This window comes from Zootoca vivipara, chromosome 17 (genome assembly GCF_963506605.1).
Source record: "Zootoca vivipara chromosome 17, rZooViv1.1, whole genome shotgun sequence".
NCBI classification, from domain to species: Eukaryota; Metazoa; Chordata; class Lepidosauria; order Squamata; family Lacertidae; genus Zootoca; species Zootoca vivipara.
In genome coordinates, this window is record NC_083292.1 from 41294294 (window position 1) to 41300816 (window position 6523).

Genomic DNA, 6523 nt, shown 5'->3' on the forward strand with positions numbered 1-6523 from the left:
ACAAGGGTGCGCTGTACCTACCCACCACCCAGCTTCGACGTACGGTCCTCAAGCAGATGCACGACAACCCTACAGCGGGGCATTTTGGAAGGGACAAAACCGCTCACCTAGTCATGAGACACTTCTGGTGGCCAGGGGTGCGGGAAGATGTTCGAGACTATGTAAGGGGCTGTACCACCTGCCAGCGGGCGAAGGTGGTCAGAGCAGCGCCACCAGGGTTGCTGGAGCCCTTAGCCACACCACACAGGCCGTGGGAAGTGGTGTCCATGGACTTCATCACAGATCTGCCTTCGTCCAGGGGTAAGACTGCAGTGTTGGTGGTGGTGGACCTTATGTCCAAAATGTGTCACTTTATACCGTGTGCCAGGGCAGTCTCGGCAGAAGAGACAGCCAAACTGTTTGTTGATCACATTTTCAGACTGCATGGATTACCTTTAAGGGTTATTTCGGATCGTGGCCGCCAATTTGTTTCCAGGTTCTGGCGGCGGCTCATGAACCTCCTGCAGGTGGAGGTCAGCTTGTCGACGGCTAGACACCCGCAGACCAACGGACAAGCGGAGAGGGTCAACGCCATTCTGCAGCAGTACCTGAGATGCTACGTCAGCCAGCGGCAAACGGACTGGGTGGATCGCTTGCCACTAGCAGAATTTGCCTACAACAATGCAGTGCACGTCTCCACAGGGGTGTCGCCCTTTAAGGCCAATTACGGGCGCGACCTCAGATCTTTCCCAGAGAGGGAGAGGGAGGAGGAGGAGGAGGAGGGCCCACAGGCTGAGGATTGGGCAGAGGAACTGGAGACGGTGCACCAGCAGCTCAGAGAACACTTGGAGAGGGCCAAGGAAGCGTACAAAAAGGGGGCAGATCGCCACAGGCGACAAGGGGAGGTCATCAGGGTGGGGGACAAGGTGTGGTTGTCCTCGGAGGGCCTTCCCACCAGAGGGAGGTGCAAAAAGCTGGCACCCAAAAGGCTGGGCCCCTTCACGGTCACGCAACAGGTAAACCCGGTGGCATACAGGCTGGCACTGCCAGAGGACATGAGGGTGCATCCAGTGTTTCATAGATCGCTGCTGTCGCCGTACAGGGAAAGCAGCAGGCTCCGAGACAGCGAACAAACCCCCGAGGGAGGGGGGGAGAGGGAAGGCAGGGAGCAACTCAATGAGGCCACGGCCATCCTGGATTCAAGGTGGGGGGTGGGGGGACTGGAGTACCTCATGGCATGGGAGGATGCTCCACCGTCCCAGAATGAATGGGTCCCAGCCACTCAGATACAGGAGGAATTCTTGGTGGAAGAATTTCACGCCCTCTTTCCCCACAGACCCAAGCCCTGGCACATGGAAAGGGAGGGGGAGGAGGAGGAGGCACGGGAGAGCAGCTCACCATGGCGCTGGGAAGCGGAGTTTGAGGAACCAGAGGATGAGGTATGGGTGTCACCGAGATCCACCCAGTCAGAGGAAGGAGCAGATTGGCAGAACGTTTTTACCCCCACCAGCTCTGACGCCACGGACTTTTTGGGATTCCCGTCCGCCCAGGCGGAAGGGGGGGGCTCGCAGGACTGGGGGGAGGTATTCACACCAACGGGCTCGGAGAGCACTGAGTTCTTAGGCTTCCAGTCGTCACCGACACATGGGGGGGGCCTGGGGAGGGGTGAAGGAGAGCTTGGGAGGGGGGTGGATGTGAGGGACAGGGGATATCGCGAAGTCCCTCCCCTCCTGAGTTCAAGCCCGTCCCCGAGCAAAGGGGAAAGCAGGGAGAGTTCCGATTCCAGTGGGGAAGCAGGAAGTCGTGTCCGAGGCTCAGGCAAGGTAGAGGAGCCAGGGTCCCAGGTGGGACAGGAAGGGGCAAGCAAGGGGGGAAGACCCATCCCTCCAACTCCAGAATTACGCAGGAAGAGGAGGGGCAAGAGGATGGGTCTGCCAAAGCTTTTGTGTTGGAGAAAGACGCGCCAAAAGCCATTAGGAGGTTCTGAAACCGACTGACAACATCGCTCCGTGTAAATAGCAATGACTTGAGCACTGTAAATACGCAGCACCAATAAAAGAATAAAATGCAGAGCTGCGTAGCGTCGTTACTCTGAAGTAGTCCACTCCGGCCACTGTGACAGTTGGTGTTTGGTTGGCCCTCACGGCCCTTCACTTCATCAAATCTGGCCCTCTTTGAATTCGCATTCAAGGTTGTAGTCCTCAAGGAGGATTGGGCAAATTCATGGAGCTGCGGGAACTGTGTGTGTGTCTGTGTGCAGGGCTGCAGCTGAGAATACGTGCAGCCCTTGGGCAAAACCCTTCCTCCTCCATGCATTTGTTTAATCCTCTTTTTAAAGCCATTCCAGATTGGTGGCCACCCCTGCCTCATGTGGGAGGGGGTTCCCACTGACAACAGGGTGCTCCCCCTCACCACAGAAGCCATTTGAGCCTTCAGGGACAGAGATGAATCTTTAAACTACGCAACTGCGCCTTCAGGGGCACGGCAACCCTGTCCAGAACTGTTGAACTCCTTAACTCCAGGACCTGGGAACTGCTCAACCACAAAGTCTCCATCTTACCAGTGTTATTAGAAAAAAAACTGCTCCTGTATCCCTTATGGGGTATCCAAGAGCCCGTATAGAGTCCTTATGTAGGTTTTTTATCGGTAGGAGAAAACAACAGAGGCCAACCAGAGAATATTGAGAATCAAAGCAGCTAGTAAGCCTGAGCTTTATTAAACTGTTGCAACAGGGTTCCCCGCTCACCCCACGCAGGGAGGGAGGAGAGGAACCTAGAACTATGGTGTGCAAGCTCTTACATAGCTCAAGGTAAAGGTAAAGGGACCCCTGACCATTAGGTCCAGTCATGACCGACTCTGGGGTTGCGGCGCTCATCTCACATTATTGGCTGAGGGAGCCGGCGTACAGCTTCTGGGTCATGTGGCCAGCATGACTAAGCCGCTTCTGGTGAACCAGAGCAGCACACGGAAACACCGTTTACCTTCCCGCTGTAGTGGTACCTATTTATCTACTTGCACTTTGACGTGCTTTCAAACTGCTAGGTTGGCAGGAGCTGGGACCGAGCAACGGGAGCTCACCCCCTCGCAGGGATTCGAACGGCCGATCTTCTGATCAGCAAGCCCTAGGTTCTGTGGTTTAACCCACAGCACCACCTGCGTCCCCCTCAAGCTTGACCACCCCCAAAAACATCATACATACATCACTGAAGGGGCGGTCTACAGCAGAAAACCTTCTGTCAGGGTACCTAATAATGATCACTGATTGCTTTTACCAGGGCATCCTAGCCATTCTATTGTGATGGTAAATATTTTAATTCCTGAATCCAGGTCACAGGCTCACCCTATTCATACACAGATACACCCTTAAGACAGGATTTGTGAGCAAAGAGACATTGGGGAGGTGAAATATACTCGGAGTCAAAACAGGAGGCTTTCCCATTTCCTCCCTCCTTGCAGAGAAACATTTGAGGTCAATTTGGGAGAGTCAAAATGGTTTCAGCATTGCTCTCCTGTACTATTTCAGACACGTAGTTTATATACTTATGTATGTATGTGTTTGCCTTGTAAATTTATGAACATATGATTTATATATATGAGACCTTAGAATTCGTATAACACCAGGATTCAGGATCGAGTTTGCTGGCCCTTGTCCAACACGGCAGAGCACCCAGGCACCTGTTTAAAACAGTTACAGCCTCTCCTGAATGATTCAGATGTCACAAAGAAACAGAATAGGGTGTCAGCAGCATACTGACAACACCTTGCCCCAAATGACCGCTTCCAGTAGCTCCCTATATCCAACAGCCCTGGGCAGGGCTGACCCACTCATGAGGCAAGCATAGCTGCCAAGTTATCCCTTTTTTAAAGGGAAATTCCCTTATGCTGAATAGGCTTCCTCGCGAGAAAAGGGAAAACTTGGCAGCTATGGAGGCAAGGTGAAGTGACCGCCTCGGGCGGAAGGATCCACAGGGGCAGCAGGTCTGGCCTCCAAGGGGTCCATCACCCGCTGCCATGGTGGTAAAAGCTCCACCACACTCCTTGGAGGCCGGATCTACCACCTCCTCAGCATGCCTCCCCCCCCCCCCGTGTTGCCTCTACAGTGGCCTTTTTGCAAATATGAGGCACTGCTGCTCTCACCCTCAGCTTGTTCCTGATGTAGATCATGGAATCATAGCATTGGAAGGGACCCCCAAGGGTCATCTAGTCCAACCCCCTGCAATGCAGGAATCTTTTGCCCAACACTGGGCTAGAACTTTTGACTCTGAGATGAAGAGTCTCACGCTGAGCTATCCCAAGCAGATACAGTATTCACTCACCCCTTCTTACCTGATGGGGGAGGTGGGGCACCATTTTGTGGTTTGCCTCGGGGGTCAAAACATAGGGCAGCCCTGGGGTGCCCATTATGGGAAGCCAGCAAGCACGATCCGGGCACAAGAGCAGCCCTCTCCCCTCATGTGGTTTCCAGCAACTGGGATTCAGAAGCATGGCTGCCTCCATCATGAAGAGGCAGCCATGCTTCTGAATCCCAGTTGCTGGAAACCACATGAGGGGAGAGTGCAACCACTGTGGCTACTAGCCCTCGATAACCCTCTCCTCCTCCTCCTCCTCCTCCATGAATTTGTCTGATTTCCTTTCGAAGCCACCCAGGTTGGTGGCCATCACCGCCTTCTGTGGGAGGGGGATGTAGTTGGGTGCTAGGCCCTTTGGCCACCTCATGAGAAGACTCCCTGGAAAAGACCCTGATGTTGGGAAAGATGGAGGGCACAAGGAGAAGGGGATGACAGAGGATGAGATGGTTGGACAGTGTTCTTGAAGCTACAAACATGAGTTTGACCAAACTGCGGGAGGAAGTGGAAGACAGGAGTGCTTGGCGTGCTCTGGTCCAGTGTTTCCCAAGCTTGGGCCTCCAGCTGTTTTCGGACTACAATTCCCATCATTCCTGACCACTGGTCTTGCTAGCTAGGGATGATGGGAGTTGTAGTCCAAAAAAGCTGGCGGCCCAAGGTTGGGAAACGCTGCTCTGGTCCATGGGGTCACGAAGAGGCGGACACGACTAAACGACTAAACAACAACAACAAATCTTAGCGAAACAGCCATAATACTAAAGATAATTATTAGAAAAATAATGACAATTATGGTCCATCAGTATCTCTCTTTAAGGGGAGACACTCTCTCCTTTTTCTCCTTCGGGCCCCGCCTTTTCCTCCTCCGGAAGTGACGCAACCAACCCGCCTTCTCCCGCTCGGCTTTCCGGAGGAAGTGACGTTGTCCTCCTGCCGCCCGCCGGTCTGCGCGCGGCCTGGCACCCTCCCTCCGCCGGAAGTGACGCGCGGGTTGAGTCAGGGCCCAGTGGGGCGGCCGACGAGGCGTTTTCCGTTTCCGGTGGCTGGAGGCTGGGGGTGGGTGAGGGACTTTTGAGGGGGGGGAAGCGAGAGAAACGAGAGAGAGGGAAAGAAAGAAGGAAGGAAGGAGGAAGGGAAAGGTAGACGGGGGGCAGAGGGGATAATAGAGGAAAGCGGGACGCGGAGGCGGGAGGAGGAAGAGGAGCAGCCCAAGCGGAAGGACGGAGCCCCGAGGCGGAGGCGGCTCAGGTGAGAGGCAGGAGGCGGCGGCCTTGGATTCGGGGAGGGGGATGGGTGGGGTCGGGAAAGGGGTATTGGGAGCTCTGGGGGAGGGGAGGGGGCCCTGGACGCCCCTGGGTGCGCCCCCCCACCCAAGAGGGGCTTCCTGAGGTCTCCGGCCTGGTCTGTCTCGGCGATGAAAGGGGGTCGGAGGGGATGAAGCTCAGCGGAGTCTGGCTCCAGTCTCTCTGCCATTCAGCCAGGCCCACCTCGCAGGGTTACGGGGGGGGGGGGATGGATTCCGGGTGTGGGTGGAGGGGGGGGGAGGCGGGGGGGGGGAGAGGACAGCAAATAGAGTATGGATAGGACTCTTTGCTCAGGGTTGAAAATCAGCATGTAATTTAAAATCAGACTTTTGAGGGGGGCAGAGGGAGGTATCATTCGGGGGGGGGCAGGGGTGAGAAGGGGGAAGGTTCCCTCTCACGTTGCACACACACACATATTTATAACACACACGTATGGGGCGTTTGGTATTACTTCACCCTCGTGTGGCACTGCCAAGTGTTCAGAGGGCTTTGCGTCATATCTGCTTGCAATCCTTACAATGGCCATGCAAGGTAAATCTGCATTCTTGCTTCCCCACACAAAAAAAAAACACAAGATTGCAAATGGGGAGGGGGTAACTGTTTGTGTGCAAGTGGCTTTCCTAGTAGGCCACCTAGTTTGCTCCTGGCCGAGGTGAGATTTGAACCAGGGGCTGCCTCGTTTACCCTGCACCGGGTCTCAATATGTAGTTTAGGTGTGTAAGCTTGTGTCTGAGGAACAAAATGTGACCGTGGAAGAGGGATGCCCTGTGGGTTGGGGAGAGAACTATGGCAGAGAGATGGCCGAATGGGTGATTGTGGATATGCTGCTGTTATTGTTCTTGATTGACCCCAAACGTAACAGTTACAGTGAGGGAAATCCTTTTCCCCCAAAATGTG

General features: G+C 54.7%; 1 protein-coding gene across 2 annotated transcripts in view; it reads left to right on the plus strand.

The window, feature by feature from the left end:
* The first annotated feature begins 5424 nt into the window (after positions 1 to 5424).
* Positions 5425 to 6523, plus strand: part of ETV3 (ETS variant transcription factor 3) — a 9800-nt gene continuing 8701 nt past the window's right edge. The window contains exon 1 of one of the 2 annotated variants that reach the window (XM_035098769.2): positions 5425 to 5570. The gene's annotated coding sequence lies outside the window, so the exon portion shown is untranslated. The remainder of the gene's footprint in view (positions 5571 to 6523) is intronic. The other variant, XM_060269353.1, reaches the window with a different exon arrangement.